This window comes from Phyllobates terribilis, unplaced genomic scaffold, assembly GCF_046119375.1.
Source record: "Phyllobates terribilis strain yellow unplaced genomic scaffold, ASM4611937v1 Scaffold_1__5_contigs__length_1240528914, whole genome shotgun sequence".
Taxonomy (NCBI): domain Eukaryota; kingdom Metazoa; phylum Chordata; class Amphibia; order Anura; family Dendrobatidae; genus Phyllobates; species Phyllobates terribilis.
Window position 1 is genome coordinate 896,186,618 of NW_027362761.1, and position 19,081 is coordinate 896,205,698.

Below are 19,081 nucleotides of genomic sequence, written 5' to 3' on the forward strand. Positions count from 1 at the left end.
GCCAGGACGCAGGCACAGATGCCTCGAGCCCTGCACCTGTCATTGCACATCAGGCACCATCAGCAACCACATCTCCATCCAATTCCTTGTCCCAGCATTTAGCTGTTCCTACCCCAGGCCTTGGAGCGCAAAAGAAAATACCCAGCCACCCACCCACAAGCCCAAACACTAAACAGGCACATTTCCAGACTGCTTGCTCTGGAAATGTTGCCATTTAGGCTTGTGGATACTCAGGCTATCCGCAACCTCATGGTGGTGGCCATCCCTTTGTACTCAGTCCCCAGCACCACTATTTTTCCCATTGTGATGTCCCTGCCTGGCACCAGCACGTGTCTCATAGCATCACCCATGCCCTGACCAACACAATTACTGGGAAGGTACACTTTATCACCAACTTGTGGACAAGTGCTTGTGGCCAGAAATGCTACATTTCTCTGATGGCACACATTTCCCTGAACCTTGTGCTACCAACGCTATGGATTGCGGGCCCTAGTTCTATCATATCATGATTTCCTCCACCTCCTACACCAGTTACTGCAACCCTTCCTCCTCCTCTTTCTCCATGTCTGAATTGTCATCTTGGGGCACGTCGTCCATACCAGTCAGAAGCTGGAAGCAGTGCAGAACTGCCTCGGTGAAGTGTCAACAGTCTCTGCTGAAACTAATTTGTTTAGGCGACAAATAACACACCACCGAAGAGCTGTTAAAGGTATAACAGACCAGACAGATCTATGGTTCTTGTTGCTGAGCCAACAACCAGGTATGGTGGTGTGTTATAATGGCCGTAACCTGGTGGCCGCTCTGAAGCTTGGCAAGTTCGCACATGTACCATGCTTGACCCACATACTCAACTTAGTGGTTCAGCGGTTTCTAAAAATCTACCCAGATTTGCCTGAGCTACTAGTGAAGGTTCGCTTTGTGTGCACCCATTTCCGCAAGTCAGCTACAGCTGCCACCTGTCTAGCACTGCTGTAACAACACTTGCAAGTACCAGCTCACCGTCATGACCACACACTGGAACTCCACATTACATATGTTGGCAAGGCTTTGTGAGCTGCAGTGGGCAGTAGTTGAATACCATCTACAACATGCCCTGCGGTATTCTGGTCAGCCTCAGCACATAACAACCAACGAGTGGGCATGGATGTCTGACATCTGTGAGGTTCTACAAAACTTTGACAAACCAACCAAGATGGTGAGTGACGATGACGTAGCGATAATCTGCATAACCATCCTGCTTCTGTGTCTACTCAAACGCTCACTGCTCAAAATTAAAGAGGTAGCTTTGCATGGGAATAAGGTGGAGATGGAAGAAGAAATTAAACAGGGTGATACTACCCAGCCCAGCCTCATCTCATCTTCTCAGTGTGGATTGGGTGATAATGATGAGGAGGAGGCTATAGAGAGTAGAAACAGGAGATGGTTGCCTGTGCTACTGAGGGTACTATCCACACCACCTTCATTCCATCTGTTCAGCATGGATGGGCTGATAAGGTAGAGGAGAAGGAGATGGAGGAGGAGGAGATGGAGAGTCGTCCTCCTGGTGGGGACTGGGAAGTCTTGCATTTTGGGAGTCTGGCATACATGGTTGACTTTATGTTCTGCTGCCTTTCCCGTGATCCTTGATTTATGCGCATTTTGGCCAACTCTGATTACTCTTTGTTCACCCTTTTCGACCCATGTTACCAGGAGAACTTTCTATCTCTCCTTCCTACAGTGGAGAGAGTAAGTAAAATAGTGAAATTCCATAAGGCCCTAGTTGAACAATTAGTAACAACGCTGGTTGCAGAGGTCAAAGATCCTAGGGCAACCAAGGAGTAGAGACGAGAGAGACACACACCAGGTCCAACAGAGGCAGGGGACCACTATCAAAGATCTGAGAGAGTTTCTTTAGACCCTCCTAGCTCTCAGGGCCTTATGAACAGGGTAGTCTGACAAAGAGGGAAAAGTTTTTGAAGATGGTGAAAGAGTACTTAGCCGACCATACCACCATCCTCTGTGATTACTCTGTGCCATACAACTATTGGTATCCAAGCTGGACATGTGGCATGAACTGTCCCTCTATGCCTTGGAGGGGGTGGCCTGCCCTGCCACTTGCATTTTGTCTAAGCGGGTTTTTAGTGCTGCTGGGGGCATAATTACTAATAGGCGCATCTGCCTGTCAACTGAAAATACTGACAGGCTGACTCTTAGCAAAATGAACAAGGCCTGGATTGGCCCAAACTTCACTACTCCACTGGATGACAGCAGTGGAACATAAAGCCAATTCAAATGTAGGGTCATCAGGCAAGCCAACTCAAAATCTTTATAGGGTTATCAGGTGGCCCTCACTCAAATTCTCTAGAGGATCATCAGGCAGCCCTCACTCAAAATCTTTAGCGGGTCATCAGGGGGCACTCATTCAAAATCTTTATTGGGTCATCAGGCGACCCTCACGCAAAATCTGTATAGGGTCATCAGGCGGCCCTCACTCAAAATCTGTATAGGGTCATCAGAAGGCCCTCACTTAAAATCTTTATAGGGTCATCAGACGGCCCTCACTCAAAATCTTTATAGGGTCGTCATGCGACCCTCTCTCTAGATTTTTCCATGGTGTGTATGATGCCCTCCTTCATAGTTTTTACACGATGTGTATGAGGCCTACCTCTACAATTCTCTTATATATATATTTATACCCCCATGGGTAAATGTTTTTCAGCCCTTGCTCTTAGTTACCAGTCTAGGGGTCCCATTTCTTAAAAATGGGAAAAAAATGTTTTCTGAGGCCCTCTTCTACGTGTCTTCCAGGGTGTATTGCAATCCCTCCTAATTTTTGGCAGCCCTTGCACTTAGTACATAGGCTTTACCTGTCTACAAGTACCACTTCCTAAAAAAATGGAAAAAAATGTTTTCTGAGGCCTTCCTCTATGTGTTTTCCAGGCTGTATTGCAGTCCCTCTTTCTAATTCTTGACAGCCCTTGCACTTCATGCATAGGCTTTATGAGTTTAGGAGTCCTACTACCTAACAATTTTAACAGAATGTGTATGAGACCCTCCTTTATGTGTAATACAGGGTGTATCGGAGTCCTTCATCTTTCCACTTTTTGGCAGTCCTTGCATTGTCCGCATTGGCTTTGGAAGCTTTAGAGTCCCTCCTTCATAAATTAAAAAGGATGTATCTGACCATATCACACACATCACATGCCTAGATAAGGTAGTAAAATGTTAAAATTACATTTACAGGAGACTACTGTTGGGTGTAGTTTTATTTCCCCCTCTACTATGTCATCTAATGTAGTCATAGGCGATGAGCAAATATGGTGAGAGATGGCCTGGCTATTAAGGGATGAAGGAGGCATTTTTATTTTTTTTCTCTTTTTAATTTTGTCTTCAATATAAGTCATTACACAGGAAAGAATGTTTCCTAGCATTTTTTTTCGTGTAAAATCCATTTCATCTCCGATTTTGTATGTTTTATTGTCAGTCCATAAAAGTGGCGTAAAACTCTGACAACATCGTTCCCAGCAGCGACTTGGGGTCAGAGATGCATCCAGTCATCTTCCACATGCTGTTCCCATTCCATTGGAGCTCTGTTGCCATCCATTTCAGCGATTTTTCTGCCTCCCAGCCCTACTGTTATAGTCTTCCAGAAAAATGCTCGAGTCTCCCATTGACTCCTATTATACTCATTACTCGAATCGAGCCTGTCCCAGCATCCGACCTGCTCAATTCAAGTATTAACCACTGGAGCATTTTAGTGCTCGTTCATTATTAGTTTGTAGGCTGTATTGTCAGATGGCCCAAATCACTCTTTCACAGCGTCTGCAATAAAATTAAATGATTATAAAATGCAATCATATTGTGGCAATGACCCTTAACAGTAAATCTTTACAGTTTTATATTAAATTAAAGTCCACAAGAAATCAAGAAAGACTGATAGAGGAAAACACAGTGAAGAAAATGGCAAGCTCCCAACAATTATCCTGCTATGTGAAGTGCCCAGTTACAGGGTGGTCTGAGTGAACTGAACAATGCTATTTATAAAATTTGTTGTGCTGAGTATATCAAATTAGTGTCATATAGTGAATGAAATGTTGCCCTACTGAAAAAGAAACAGATTAGACACACATATTTATAGATTTAAAAATGTAATATTTATATTAATAAAATAGATGATATCCAGTGCAGTGGAACAAATGCTGTACTGTTAGACTAGTATAATCTAGGAGAAAAGGTCTAACTCATGGATATCAATTTTATAGACAACAGTATTGGGACACATGTCTTATTTATTAAGTTCAGGTTTTCATTTGGTCCCATTACCAACAATGTATAAAATCCAGATCTTAGGCATGTAGTCTACCCTTGCTAACATTTAGAATGGGTCATTCTAAAGAGCTCCCTGAATTCTTCCTAAATATTTTCCCGATTTGCTGTGAATGGTATTAATGAAAACTGGAAGCTTTTAGGAATGACATCAACTTATGAAGAGGGAGACCACATAAAGTTACAGAGTGTGGTCTCTGAGTGTTGAGGAGCATAGTGCATGAGTGTTTCCAGGAGTCTGCAGGCTCAGGGTTCGGGAACACGTACGGGACATTGGCGCGGCACGGACGGCCACAGATCCCCGGGAGCTGAAGACACTACCCCGACACTTTAAGGATGTTCATAATTGTGACTCTCGCTCACTTAGGGTGCAGGGGATTGATAAAGTGTGTCTCGGCTCCCGGGGTGGGAATGCCAAACGCCTCCTGGCACAAAAGGAGGCGAGATGGATCATCACTCTTGACACCCTGGCACCGCGGGGTCTGAATGAAAATCTAGGCTTCTCATCATTTTTATGATTTAGTATAGTGCTGCTCTGCGTCTCACATGTGTTATGATTATTTTCATTCTTTCTTGGATTTAACTCATGGCCTTTTGAACCATATATAACCCTGATTGAGGTATATTCGCTATTTGTTATTTCCCTATGTTACGTTTGATTTTAGCGCCTATTTTGGCCTTTTTGTGCTCTCCTGTAGTCCCTGCTATCTAACATATGGCGGGTTAAGCAGATATGGTGTGCCCATTTTATTTCTGTTTGATTTTATCCTTTTGATTTTAACTGTCTTACTTTTCATATATATCTTTTTATCTAGTGTTTACAAATATTTCTGGTCCTTATTCCGGCTACTACGTATTTTCATCTTATGGAAAGCACTTTCTAACCGTATGAAGAAGGATGACTGATGGGCCCTGATGGATCCCGCCCACCTGGCTGTCCATGCTCTGTCGTGGAACTGAATTCTTAACATCGTCGTATCTTATTATATGAACTCTATTATAAGTCTCCGCTTTTGATAGTGACTTTTATTGATAACAGATATGACATTGTGAGGAGGTTGTTTGTTTTGGATACGTAACTGTGACTACGGTGGAAGCTGGATTTGACACTTTGAGGTGGGCGGTGCGCATGCGCGGGGCTGCTTACCCTCCTGCGATCCCGCGCGTCTGTCTGCATGGCATTGGCGACGCTCCGGATGTGGTCCTTTTGGCGCTTCCGGGGCGTCGCGTCTGCTTTGATGGGCGTTGCGGGGGGCGGGATGTTTGGGGTGACCCCGGCGCATGTGCCAGATATGCTTTCCGGTCGGCGGCCATCTTCTTCCAGTCACATGACGTCACACGTGACCACTGTAGCTCGCTATTTAAAAAGATGCCGGCTCCTGGACCAGCGACGCCTGTTGATAAAGCGATCTACGCGAAACGCGCATCGAGGCTTGCGGGCTTTACACCTGTTCTCTCCTGCCTTGCTAGTTTACCCTCCTGTCCTCCCTGCCCCTGGTACTTATATTTATATTGGTGACTTATCTTTATATATAGTAATTGTATATGCTGGATGCCCTCTGAATGCTTCATGTCTCTAAGCTAAATTGTATATGTATTTTTGTATCCAGACTCTCTTTGACCTTTGGAGTTATGGACTCCTTGCTCCCAATTTAAGTGTACCATGATCCATGTAAGCCTGATCATCTCTGCACCTTGGGAGAATATTTTTACTGATGGTCTACTTTAGGATTTCTTCCTTGATTACCTTTTTCTATTAGTCTGTACGTTCTCCCTCGCTGCAGCATGATTTTGGCCGCTTTTTCTACTCTTCACTTTTTGATATGCTCCGCAACTCACATGTATTTGTAATTTACACTTTTTAATGTGATTTTTCAATATTTAATAAAGCTTTTTCTAGTTACGCCGTATACTCGATTTCCTCTAGTTTTTTGTATCTATTTTCGAGTTGGCTATTTATCATGGGTATGGAGGATAAGTTGTTTTTCTTCTATACCCGATACCCATGATATTATTTATGTTGGTCGATTTGTTTATAAGGCTCAATAACTGCAGAGTTCCCACCATCTTATAACATTGAACAGGGCCTGTCCCTTGCCATAAAGATGTAATTTATTACCTGGCGCAACTAACATTGTTCTATGGAATCTAGCATAATTTTTATTTTGTTCTTGCACCTCTGCATCCCTGAGATATGGCCCTCTCATTTCTGTATGTAAATCTAGTCTTTCTAGCCAAGGGTCGCAATCTTCAACTTTTTCTAAATGTTTCTTTCTGAGGATCACACCCCCTTTCCTAACAAGATTAGATTCACATATAGATAAAGAGGATCCACATCTCAAGGATGGAGAGGTGTAGGAATAAAAGAAAAACACCAGATACAGAACAGAGGCATTTAGATTAGGTTAAGGATTATATATTTATGGCAAGTTACAGGTACTCTTTAACATCAGCATAAAAAATGTGCGCAGCCCGACAGCTAAGTCTACATTTGTAGAATGCCAGGAGAATGTTATCTGCCTCACTGCATTGTGTCATCTGTAAAGTTTGGTGAGGAGGGATAATGCTTTGAGTTGTTTTTCGGATGTTGACTTAAGCCCCTTAGTTTCACTAAAGGAAATTCTAATGCTTGAGTATATCAAGAAATTTTGGACAATTGTATGCTTCCAACTTTGTCGGAACCCTTTGGAAATGCCCTTTCTGTTCGAGCATCATGTACTCTGGTGCACAAAACAAGATCCATGATGCCATGATCGGGTGAGTCTGGTGTGGAAGAACATGACTGGCCATCACAGAACTCTGACCCCAATCTTATCAAACATTTTTGGTAAGAACTAGAACGCAGTTTGGGAAACAGGCCTTCTCATCCAACGTCAGTATTTTACCTCACAAATGCTTTTCTGAACGAATGGGATATAAATTTTCAGACACACTCCAAAATTTTGCAGAAAACCTTTCCATAAGAGTGGAAGCTCTTTAAGATGCAAAATTGGGGCAAACGCCATAATGTTGTCAGTAGATGTATATTGGTATGTCATAAAAGTTCATGTAGTTTTAATGTGTAGGTGTCCCAATACTTTTGTGCATATACCGTAACACAAATGATATTTCTTCCTAATAATTAAATATGAAAGATAATATGCCCTGTCTCTCAGCAGCCCATATAGAAGATTCATAAAGGCAGAATATATTATTAAAAATCTTCACAGCAAATTAAACCCCATGTAATATTGGCTGTCAAATTAACGAAAATATATGACGAGATTAAAAATAAAGACATCTTCTGCAGTACATGGTAAAGTCTTCAAGGCTAAATTAACCTGCTTTTGCATTTTAGCCTAAACCCTTTATAAATTAATTTTAACAAAGATTTGATAATTAAAGCTCTGAAATGTATGTAAACCTATTAAAACAGCTATGATCACTGCCCCAAATTTAATGAACATATTCTTATAACCCAGGTGCCGACAGACAGATGTTTCAGGATGCCTCATTAAAAGGTTATGGTTTATTGGTCAGTCCTAAATTATTAGATTTGTGTATCATGCCTTTTATTGTAGAATCTGGAGGGCTGATGACACAGATCAGATGGTAGGAAGAAAGTTACTTGCTTTCTATACTCACATGTCCAAAAGAGAATGTATTAATTTTCATATATTCAAACATATAGTGATATATATTTTATGTTCTTATTATCGATTTTTTTATGTTATTTTCATGACTATGGGAGCAGCCATCTTGCCTGGGCCTTTATTATCAGCATTTAGAGATATGTTTTATAGCAGTCATATAGACCATGGATAGCAATAGACAGGATCTGACTCATTGACTCTTGTCCCCTAGGTGAATGGAGCGGTAGCGCGCATGTAAGACTACTGCTCTGTTCACCATTTTTAACAGATGCATACTTCCACTACCATGGATTCAAATAAGTAAATGGCCTGCTAGTAATGCATCTGTACTACTGCTCAGCATCATCATCAGTCCCAACACCTAGCAGGTACACCAGATGTACAGGCTGTCTCTCAGGTCTTTGTTTCTAGCAACATGAAGGATAGGTTGCGGAGGGAGAGAGGGCTGCTAAAGCCTATGTCCAGGATTCTCTGTACTGAGCATGCCCGCGACATGGCGGACCGTGATTGGTGGTTTGGGAGTCAGCTGATCCGGTGACCTGGCACCGCCTGATTGGTCGCGGGTGACGTCACCCATGGTGTGACGGTGGGCAGGGCTTAATCTTTAAAAAGCCCGCCCACAAACATGGCGGTGCGCTCTGATCATTGAGCTGTGATGGTGTTGTGTGGACTCTTGGTCTTTTGGGCTCCACGTGTGCTTTAGTTTCTGGCAGGCAGGTTTAGTGGAAATAGGCAGGTAGCTTCATTTGACAGTCTGGCTCCGACAAAGGGGTCGCCTTACACCCCGAGCAGTCTGCAGACACCCTATTCCCGGTACCACCTGTAAGCCACGTGGAGAGATACTACTTAGTCTGGTAGCACGCCGGCTGGGAGCACGTATTTGCCGGCGTGAGTCACACACGCATCCTAGCGCCAACTGTGTTGTCCCTGTGCTGTAACAGGACTACAGATACATTATTTATCGCACATCTCTCATGCAGTTAATGGAGATAGTGCGAATCCCTATTCCTGTTTCGGTGTGCAGTAACACGGAGGAGATTGTTATTTAAGTTGGTTGTTTTGCCTTCTCACCCGGAAGGTGTTTGGCCGCAGTCCACCAGGCTGCATCGCGGACCCCGGGTTCGGTTGCTTTCCATTATTTAATAAAGTTGTTTGCAAACGTCCCCTTAACAGTATCAGAGCGCCAGGGTCTTGCCGAACATGGCTGACAACCAGCAACTGCAGCGCTATATACAGCAACTTGAGGCCAGACTTAGTACTCTCGAACAAGCTGACCCGGTAGCTGATATCACTGCAGTAGCTACCCAGGCGGCTTCTCAAGCAGCCAATCTGGTTAACTCAGCAGCGGTAAATGCTGCGGCAGCTGCAATTGCTCCATTACCCCCTTTTGCTCTCCCGGAAAAATTTTCTGGTGACAGCAGATTCTGCAGAGGTTTTATTAATCTATGCTCCATTCAATTGGAGATGATGGAGGCATGGTTCCCCTCCGAAAGGGCCAAAGTGGGTTATGTCATCTCGTTACTCTCCCACAGGGCTCTGGAGTGGGCTACCCCTCTGTGGGAGCGCAATGACCCGGTAGTGGCTAATGCGGGTCTCTTTCTTAATGCCCTAAAGATTGTTTTCCTAGGTCCTCAGGTCACGCATGATACGGCTCTTAAACTTCTTGCGTTGGTCCAGGGTTCGGTCACCGCCAGCCACTATGCCATCCAGTTCAGAACCTTAGCGGCTGAATTGGATTGGCCTGAGCGGTCTTTAATCCCGGTGTTCTGGAAGGGACTGGCTGGGCATATTAAAAATGCTCTATCTACCAGAGAGATTCCAACCTCCCTGGAGGAGTTAATCTCTCTCACTAACCGAATAGATTTGCGTCATGCAGAACACAAGTTAGAGCTGGAGGTCCCTAGACCACAGTGTGGGTTGGCACCATCCTTCTCTAGACCCATTTCCAAACCCGCGACTCCTGACTCGGAGCCTGAGGCTATGGATACATCCCGGACTGAGTCTAGTCCCTCTCGTTCCTGACCTGCACATCTCTTGGAATACCCCGGTAATAAGGGTTCCAAGCAGTCGGGAAGACGAGTGTGTCTTACCACCGTTGGAGGAGGTGTGTTAGATTCTGGGGCTTCTTCCTCCAAATTATTGTATAAGGTGACATTGTTCTTCGGAACAACCACGGTTACTGCCAAGGCGTGGGTGGATTCTGGCGCCGATGGAAATTTTTTGTCATCTACGTTTGCCCTAAAGCACGCCATCCCTATAGAGTTACTGCCAAGACCAATGAACATTAGGGTAGTCAACGGTTCACTCCTGGACACACAAATCATCCACCTGTCGATTCCCCTCACCATGTCATATCCTCAGGGTCACCGGGAGGTTATTTCCTTTCTTATTATTCCCGGTGGATTAGATGAGGTGCTATTGGGTCTTCCTTGGTTACGTTGTCACACTCCACACATTGACTGGAATACGGGGAGAATTTCTTCCTGGAGTGAGAATTGTGTGTCTCAGTGTATGGTTACAGTCACCCGGAGGGTAGTTTCTGAGCCTGCTACCGATGTGGCCCCCGACACAAATCCTCTGTCTGTCCCCGAGACCCAGGTCTTGTCAGATTATATCAAAAAGAACCCTCGGGTAGACCTTGTGTCCCGGTCCATGGATACGGCTGAGGACGATGACCAGCCCAGGCTCACCGTTCCTTCAGGAAGTATGCGGAGGGTGGCTCCAGTGTCCTTAAACTAGGTCCCCTCGGGGAGGACGTTCGTTCCCCCTAATCTACAAAATGAGGTGCTCTCCTGGGCACATGCCCCTAAGATCGGAGCTCATTTTGGTGTCAAACGTACCACAAAGTTCCTTCAACGGTCCTATTGGTGGCCCCGGTGGCGCCAGGACATTAAGGAATTTGTTCTTGCGTGTGTCTCCTGTGCGAGAGGTAAATCATCCCATCAAAGTCCGGCTGGTCTTCTCCACCCATTACCCGTGGCAGACTCCACAGATCTGACTCCGCTTCTTCTGAATAATGGCCAACATCCATGCGTTCTGGTTCCTATGCCAGTTCCCTCTATGGAACCTGGGGTCAGAGATTTGGCTCTGGAGGCACGGGAGGTTTGGGACCATACCCAGGATGCTATATTGACCCCCAAGAATCGAATGAGAGAGTTGGCTGACACTCTTCATCGTCCTGCTCCCGTATTCTATCTGGGCGACAGAGTGTGGCTCATGGCTTGCAATAATAAAGTACATGGGGAATCTGCTAAGTTTGCCCCCCGCTTTATTGGTCCTTTCAAAATTTTGGCCCAAGTAAACCCTGTAATGTACCGGTTACAGTTACCACGACACCTGAGGAGTCACGACACTTTTCATGTGTCGCTCCTTAAACCCGTTCGCCTGACAAAACTCGCTGAACCCCAACCTGCTACAGACACCAGGGGTGATAAACTCGACGTGCAGGCTATTATGGGGTCTAAGATGGTTTGTGGAAAAAAAAGTTACCCAGTACACTGGAGGGGCCATGGATCTGAGGATCATCCCTGGGAAGCGGTAGACCACATTCATGCTCCCCTGCTCATTGAGGTAAAGGAGCATCAAGTGGAAGGGGAGATAATGTTAGGTGTTGGGCATTTGCTGGATTAGAAAAGGGTTAAGAACTAACAGTGGATTCTGTGGTCTCCCATTCCATTCCAGCCAGGGCTGATGCTGCTCAGCATCATCATCAGTCCCAACGCCTAGCTGGTGCATGAGATGTACAGGTTTTCTCTTGGTTCTTTGTTTCTAGAAACATGAAGGATAGGTTGTGGAGGGAGACAGGGCTGCTAAAGCCTTAGTCCAGGATTCTCTGTACTGAGCATGCCCGTGACATGGCGGATCGTGATTGGTGGTTTGGGAGTCAGCTGATCCCGTGACCTGGCACCACCTAATTGGTCGCGGGTGACATCACCAATGGTGCGACGGTGGGCAGGGCTTAATATTTAAAAAGCCCGCCCACAAACATGGCGGCGCGCTCTGATCATTGAGCTGTGATGGTGTTGTGTGGATGCTTGGTCTTTTGGGCTCCACGTGTGGTTTAGTTTCTGGCAGGCAGGTTTAGTGGAAATAAGCAGGCTTAGATGAAATAGGCAGGTAGCTTCATCTGACAGTCTGGCTCTGACAAAGGGGTCGCCTTACACCCCGAGCAGTCTGCAGACACCCTATTCCCGGTACCACTTGTAAGCCACGTGGAGAGATACTCCTTAGTCCGGTAGCACGCCGGCTGGGAGCACGTATTTGCCGGCGTAAGTCACACATGCATCCTAGCGCCAACTGTGTAGTCCCTGTGCTGTAACAGGACTACAGATACATTATTTATCGCACATCTCTCGTGCAGTTAACGGAGATAGTCCGAATCCCTATTCCTGTTCCGGTGTGCAGTAACACGGAGGGGATTGTTATTTAAGTTGGTTGTTTTGCCTTCTCACCCGGAAGGTGTTCGGCCGCAGTCCACCAGGCTGCATCGCGGACCCCGGGTTCGGTTGCTTTCCATTATTTAATAAAGTTGTTTGCAAACGTTTCCTTAACACTCTGCCAGTGGCATTTAAATGGCACAATGCCAATGATGCGTCTGTTTGGATTCCCATTGGGTCAAACAAAGCAGCCGCAGGGAGCTAATTGCTTTTCAATTTTAGGCCTGCTAAAAGTCCCTGTCCCCACTATCTTGGTACTCCTGTAAAGCCCATTCACTGAATTATTGCAGCATATAGGAAAGCGATCAAATGATATCAGGATAAAGTCCCAAATGGAGTTTAAAAAATACAGTGAAAGATAAAATATATAAAAAAAATATAGCAATTCTAATCAACCTTCACCTTTCCTTCAAAACATGTGTGCACTATTATTAGGCAAATCGTATTTTTAATGATTCATTTTATTATTGAAAAACTACAGCGCTGTCAGTCAATCCAAAAGGTTGATAAACCTGAATAATTAAAAAAGTAAAAGTGAGGTTCAGACTTTCTTAAGAGAATATCTGTGTGTATAATTATTGGGCAACTATTAGTGTGCATAATTATTATATGCAACCAAATGAGAAATGTAAATTTTTCTACTTCAATTGTTTCCTTTCCTCTGTTAAGGTATGTTCACACTAGGCTTTTTTCAGCAGCAAAACCTGATCTCTTGGCAGGAAAGAAGCTGCGTCAAAAACACAGGTTTTGGTGCATTTTTTGGTGTGTTTTTGCCGCATTTTTCAGGATCCCAAAGTTCAGCTTTGCTTCTACCACCGAAGCATGAACACAGGTCACTAATGCAAGACATATGTGAAACCATATTAACTAGAATTTCAAATGTAACAGTGGGGGAGGTGAGTTGTTCAGGAATAGTTTACCTAAGACACTGGCAGTGCACTGAGTTTGTAGGTCACTATTTTTTTTCACACTATGGTCTTCCATTGAGTTGCTCAGGGATTGGGCCACAGGTATTGTTCAATCTTATACCTAGCTCAGCCAATGTTTACATAGTACAAATCACTAATTTAATTAAACTATTCTAATTCAAACTGCCATCTCAGGTGATCAAAACAAGATGGTAAAATCACAAAAATAAAAGAGTTTCACATACTGTTGTACTTGTCTTTTTTCACTAAAACACAGCAAAACCAAATAGCTATGTTCACACAAGGTGTTTTTTCAGCGTTTTTTCACCACCCATTATTTTCAATGAATGAAAAACACAGAAAAAACGCTGAAAGAAGTTACATGCACTATTGCGCAAAAAAACATGCAAAGCACAAAATACTGATGACACAAAAAACAATGTGTGTGCATGAGATTTCTGAAATTTCATAGACTTTGCTGATACTGTAAAACACAGCTGAAAATTTGCATAAAAAAAAGCATTAAAAAAAGCTGAAAAAATGCCTAGTGTAAACATGGCCTTAAAGTGAAAATAATACACAAAGAAGTCAAAATGTAAAAAATGTAAAAACATTCATTTCTGACAATTAAAAAATATTTATCAGTAACCAATATTGCCATCCTTCATTTCATTAACAGTCATAATGTTATGATCTGCTACAGGGACTAAGGAAAGACAGGAGAACTGTCCCTACAATAGAACTAAACTAGATCCCTACGATGTAACGGGGAACCTGATCCTGCGATCAGACCCGCTAAAGTCCTCGGCTAGTCTGTACGAAGACCTATAGATGTGAGGGAGGGATCCCTACAAGAGCTAGGGACTGGGATAAGTTGGACACCTCCTAGCAGAAATAGTAGCAGTCAAAGACAAACACACAACAAAAAGCATAGAGGTCAGAAGACCTAGCAAAACAAACAGAGAACGGCAACAGAGCACCAAGCTAGCTCAAGAGTAGTAAATACAATGAAGTCCAGCAAGACCAGGAGGGCGGAGCCGGATTAAATATGCAAAAATGGTCATATGACCAGCAAACTAAAAAAAACCTAACAGGAGAGTTCTAACAGTACCCCCTCTTCTAAGAGGATCCTCCGGATCCCCTAGGCCCAGGCTTACCAGGAAACCTCCTGTGAAACGCTCTGACAAGTCTGGAAGCAGAAACATCATCTGCCCTCACCCATGAGTTATCCTCAGGTCCGAAACCCTTCCAAGCGACGAGATACTGCAAACTCCCTCTATACCGTCTAGAATTTAGGATGCGGGAAATTTCATATTCCCCGTCCTCCACCACCGGAGGAACAGTGGCAGAGGCGTCACCATCCGACACATCAGCTTTTTTCAACAGAGAAACATGAAACACCGGGTTAATCTTCCAGGACGTAGGAACCTCCAACCTAACAGCAGATTGGTTAACTATCTAAAGCACCTTAAAGGGCCCTACGAACTTGGGACCCAATTTTTTAGAAGGAATCCTCAATCGCAGATTCTTAGAGGACAACCAAACCATGTCACCAACAGCAAACAAAACTTCTTGCCGTTTCCTATCAAAGTACCTCTTAGATTTTTTGTTAGCCTCCTGAAGATTACCACGCACATCCGTCCAAACTCTCTCCAAATCACCGGAAAAACTCTCCTCCTCAGGCACAGCCGAAACCAATTTGGAGAATGACCCAAAAGACGGATGTCTCCCAGAACAACAAAAAAAAGGCGAACACCCAGCAGAAGAGGATGTATGGTTGTTAAGAGCAAATTCAGCAAGTGGCAGAAACTTAGACAACCCCTCTTGATTGTCTGCCACAAAACAACGCAAGAACTGCTCAACATCCTGGTTCTTCCTTTCTGTCTGGCCATTAGACTCAGGATGATATCCAGATGAAAACGACAAATGAACTCCCAACCTGTCACAAAAGGCACGCCAAAAACGAGCCACGAACTGATGTCCCCTATCAGAAACAATGTCAGTAGGAACACCATGTAGTCTGACCATTTCCTTGACAAAGGACTTAGCGAGTGTCTTAGCGCAAGGCAGTTTGATGAAGGGAACCAAGTGACACATCTTGCTAAAACGGTCCACGACCACCCAGATGACCGTGAAACCTTCAGGGGGGAAGGTCAGTAATAAAGTCCATAGCCAGATGTGTCCAAGGTGCACTAGGAACCTCCAGAGGGCAAAGCAACCCCGCAGCAGGAGCATGCGAAGACTTGGATCTAGCACACACAGTACATTGGCGCACCCACTTAATGACTTCCTTCTGCCATCCAGGCCACCAAAAACTGCGACCCACAAGTCTCTTGGTCTCAGAAATTCCTGGATGACCTGCCAACCGAGACTCATGACTAGTGTTGAGCCACCCCCGTAGTGTTCGAGTTCGGTTCGGTTCGTCGAACACCCGTGTGTTCGCCGAACTGTTCGTCGAACTGTTCGTCGAACACCTTCGAACACCGTTAAAACCAATGGCAGGCAAACAAAAACACATAGAAACACATAGAAAAAACCTTCAAAGGTGTCCAAAAGCTGACAAACTGCTCAGAAGACATAACTAACACATGGAAAAGTGACAAGTACATATAGTCATGCAAAAATAAAAGAGGTGGAGGAGTAAAAGGAGGGGGAGACACAGATATAGGCATGTCATGCCCTTCTAAAATCCAAAAAGTGAGAAGCCGACACGGCCAGTCCGTTCCTGCCCGTGCCACCTCCGTGTCGCCGGGTTTGTGCCAGAGCCGCGGTGGACCCTGACGGCCAGCCCCCCTCTCCTAATACTGGTGCCTGTCCGCTGGTGGGTCGAGCCCCCCGCGGTGGGGGGGGTAACATCTGCAGAAGAAAGACCATCTTCTAGCCAAACTAACATGTCGACTTCTTTTCGTGGACAATGTGATACGATCCCTTTGTTACGGACACGCCCATCGCTACAAATTCCAGATGAGGCACAAAAACAGCAGGTGCTTCAGCGGATATCAAGTGCTCCTTCAAGTGGGCTCTCCTCCACCTCAACTTCAACATCACAAATACTCCAGTCCTCAGAGGTGTCACCCCAATCGCACTTGCTTCCTCACAGCTCCCAAGTCTCCAGCTGCCCGTCTGAGTATGGGGTAACACAGATGCTTGAGTCTGCACAGCTGTTTACTCATACTATAGCCTGGGAAACGGAGGTCTGCTCCAGAGCTTCTGTTAATCCAGACGAGGAAATGATCTGCACTGATGCCCAGAATCTTTATAAGTCGGATCCAGGACCAGATGAAGAAGGTTCTGAGCATAATGTAGACCCTCGTTCCCAAACTGTAACTCTTGTTGGTGGAGACAATGATGAAGACGATGATGAGACTCAAATACCTGATTGGAGCGACAACTTGACTTTTCGGTCAGGGCAGGAAGAGGTTGGCTTTGAGGACGACGGGTGTGATAACACACAGGGTGATGATGACAAGGTTGGAGATCCCACTTACTGTCAACCCACAGTCAGCCAGTCGATGAGGTCACCCGGGCCTTTGCCTGGCCTTTGGGATGTCGCGGTGGTCGGCTCCCTGGCCCGTACCCTGGGGTCACTCTTTAAAAGGGTGGATAATTGTTAATTTTATAAGAGTTTGTGACACCACCTGTGGTATCTGGTGAGAAGCACCAGCGCTGCAGCAGTCCACTGAGGCCCGTGACAAGGCAGCTCGATGGTATAGCTCCCCACAGGTGGAGCTAGGTCTCAGGGCAGCGTATGCAGGGGGAATGCAGGACAGGCGAGACCCAGCTGGGTCAGAGCAAGAACGGTAGTCACTTCAGTACATTTTACTGGAAGAAATTCAGGCACATCCTGGAGCACTGTAGGGTGAAGGGTGCATATCAGGATCCTCCCCAATGAGCCGGTGTAGGGCCTCCTGTTTCTTGCCTCTGCGCAGTAAGTTTCTGACCTGCCTGGAGCTAGGCCTAACTTTGTCTCTGTCCTGCGCTGGCTGACCTTGTGGTAGGGCCTTCTCTTGAAGTTCACGCTCCCAGTATGCGGGGCCTAAGCGTCTCCTGGCTCTGTTACGTATCAGCACCTTAGCGATCCTGGGACTTGTAGTTCTCCAGGGATTCCGGTTATGCCTTACTGGGTCATAGAGATCCCGGTAAGCTCGGATCCGGTGTCCGGTAAATGCTTCGGGGTGAGCTGGTTAAGCTCCTCTGCCCCTTATGTACTAACTCGCCACTCGCCTTCGGCCTACTCGGGCCCTCAATAGGCTATACACACTAACGGCAGCTTGCCGCGCTTCACCGATCTTATGACGCCGGCACACCTTAAGCTCTATCTGGGCTCCCTGAATCTAGCTAGCAGGAGCCTCGTGCTCCACTGCTGAACTATTAACTGAGTTCTCTAGACTAGACTGAGCTCCACTGCAGACTGACCTCTCTTAGGCTTCTCTACTGCAGGAACTCTTCAGAGGAACTGAACTGCCTTGCTCCACCTTCCCTATTTATATCCCTAACGGGCTCCCTCTGCTGGTCTGAGGTGGAAGGTGAAGATGTGTGAATATTTATGGGGGCCTCTTGTGGAGGATTCCATCAATACACTCTTCTAGGATCTGTGATACCAAGCGCAGCGGGGCGTCACAGATGCTATTGACGACGAGGTTAGGTTGCGCCTTCCTGGACAGAGACGGAGTACTGGAAGCACGTCAACAACTGCATCCTCAACCACTACTCTGCCTCTGACCACAAGTCGTAGTGGCTCTTCAGGTCGCATGGGCTCTAAGCCTTGCATAGCCTGGGCATTTATTCAGATCGATAAGGATGACCCAACTCGTGTTATCTGTAATATTTGTCACCAAAAGCTAAGTAGAGGCCAAAAAATCCATAGTTTGAGTACTTCATGCATGTACCGTCACATGGATATGAAGCATAAGTTGCAGTGGGAAGCTCACTGTGCTACAATGCGGCCTAGCAGGCTGGGCCAACCACCGTCTGCCCCATCTTGTGCATCCGCGGCCTCTTCATCCTCTGTGACTGGGGGGACAGCAGTCACACATGTTTTTGGACGCAGACCTGCCACCTCTTTACCTGCAACAGCCAGTGTGATTGGCAGGTCGTCAGTTCATTGGGAAGTGGAAACACCTGCTGGTGTTGAGAGCTCTCTGACATCGAGAGCACCACCTTTGGATCAAGGCAACCTAACATGTCCGCCTGCATCTTCCTCACAGACCGGCAGTTTGCCAGGGACACCCTACTCAACCCCGTCAAAGCACAACAGCCAGCCCTAGGTCCCTCAGATGTGGACAAGTAAAAGACCATTTCCTCCTAGCCATGAGAAAGCTAAGAGGTTGAATTTCACCATCTGCAAGCTGTTGGCTACAGAAATGCTGCCTTTCCGCCTGGAGGACACAGTGGATTTTTGAGACCTTATGTCCGTCGCAGTGCCCCAGTACCAGATGCCCAGTCGGCACTACTTCTCAAAGAAAGGTGTGCCTGCGCTCCACCAGCATGTCGCACACAACATCACCGCTTCTTTGAGAAACTCTGTGTGTGACAGGGTGCATTTCACCACAGACACTTGGACGAGTAGGCATGGACAGGGGCGTTACATGTCGCTGACAGGGCACTGGGTAACTATGGTGACAGCAGGACAAGGGGCTGCTGTCCAAGTCTTGCCATCCCAGCGAGTTGTACGTCAATCCTCTTTATCTAGAAGTTCCTCCACTGCTTCTGCCTCCTCAACCTCCTCTCGGTCCTCCACCTGCACCCAAAGCCTGTCTGGTAATGCCACCTGCTTTCTAACTGCGCACCTCCTTACTAT

General features: G+C 45.8%; 1 long non-coding RNA gene across 1 annotated transcript in view; it reads right to left on the reverse strand.

The window, feature by feature from the left end:
- Positions 1-3,388: 3,388 nt before the first annotated feature.
- The window catches only part of LOC141171859 (uncharacterized), a 59,401-nt gene continuing 43,708 nt past the window's right edge, over positions 3,389-19,081 (reverse strand). The window contains exon 3 of the long non-coding RNA XR_012252389.1: positions 3,389-3,801. This is a non-coding gene — a long non-coding RNA (uncharacterized lncRNA). The remainder of the gene's footprint in view (positions 3,802-19,081) is intronic.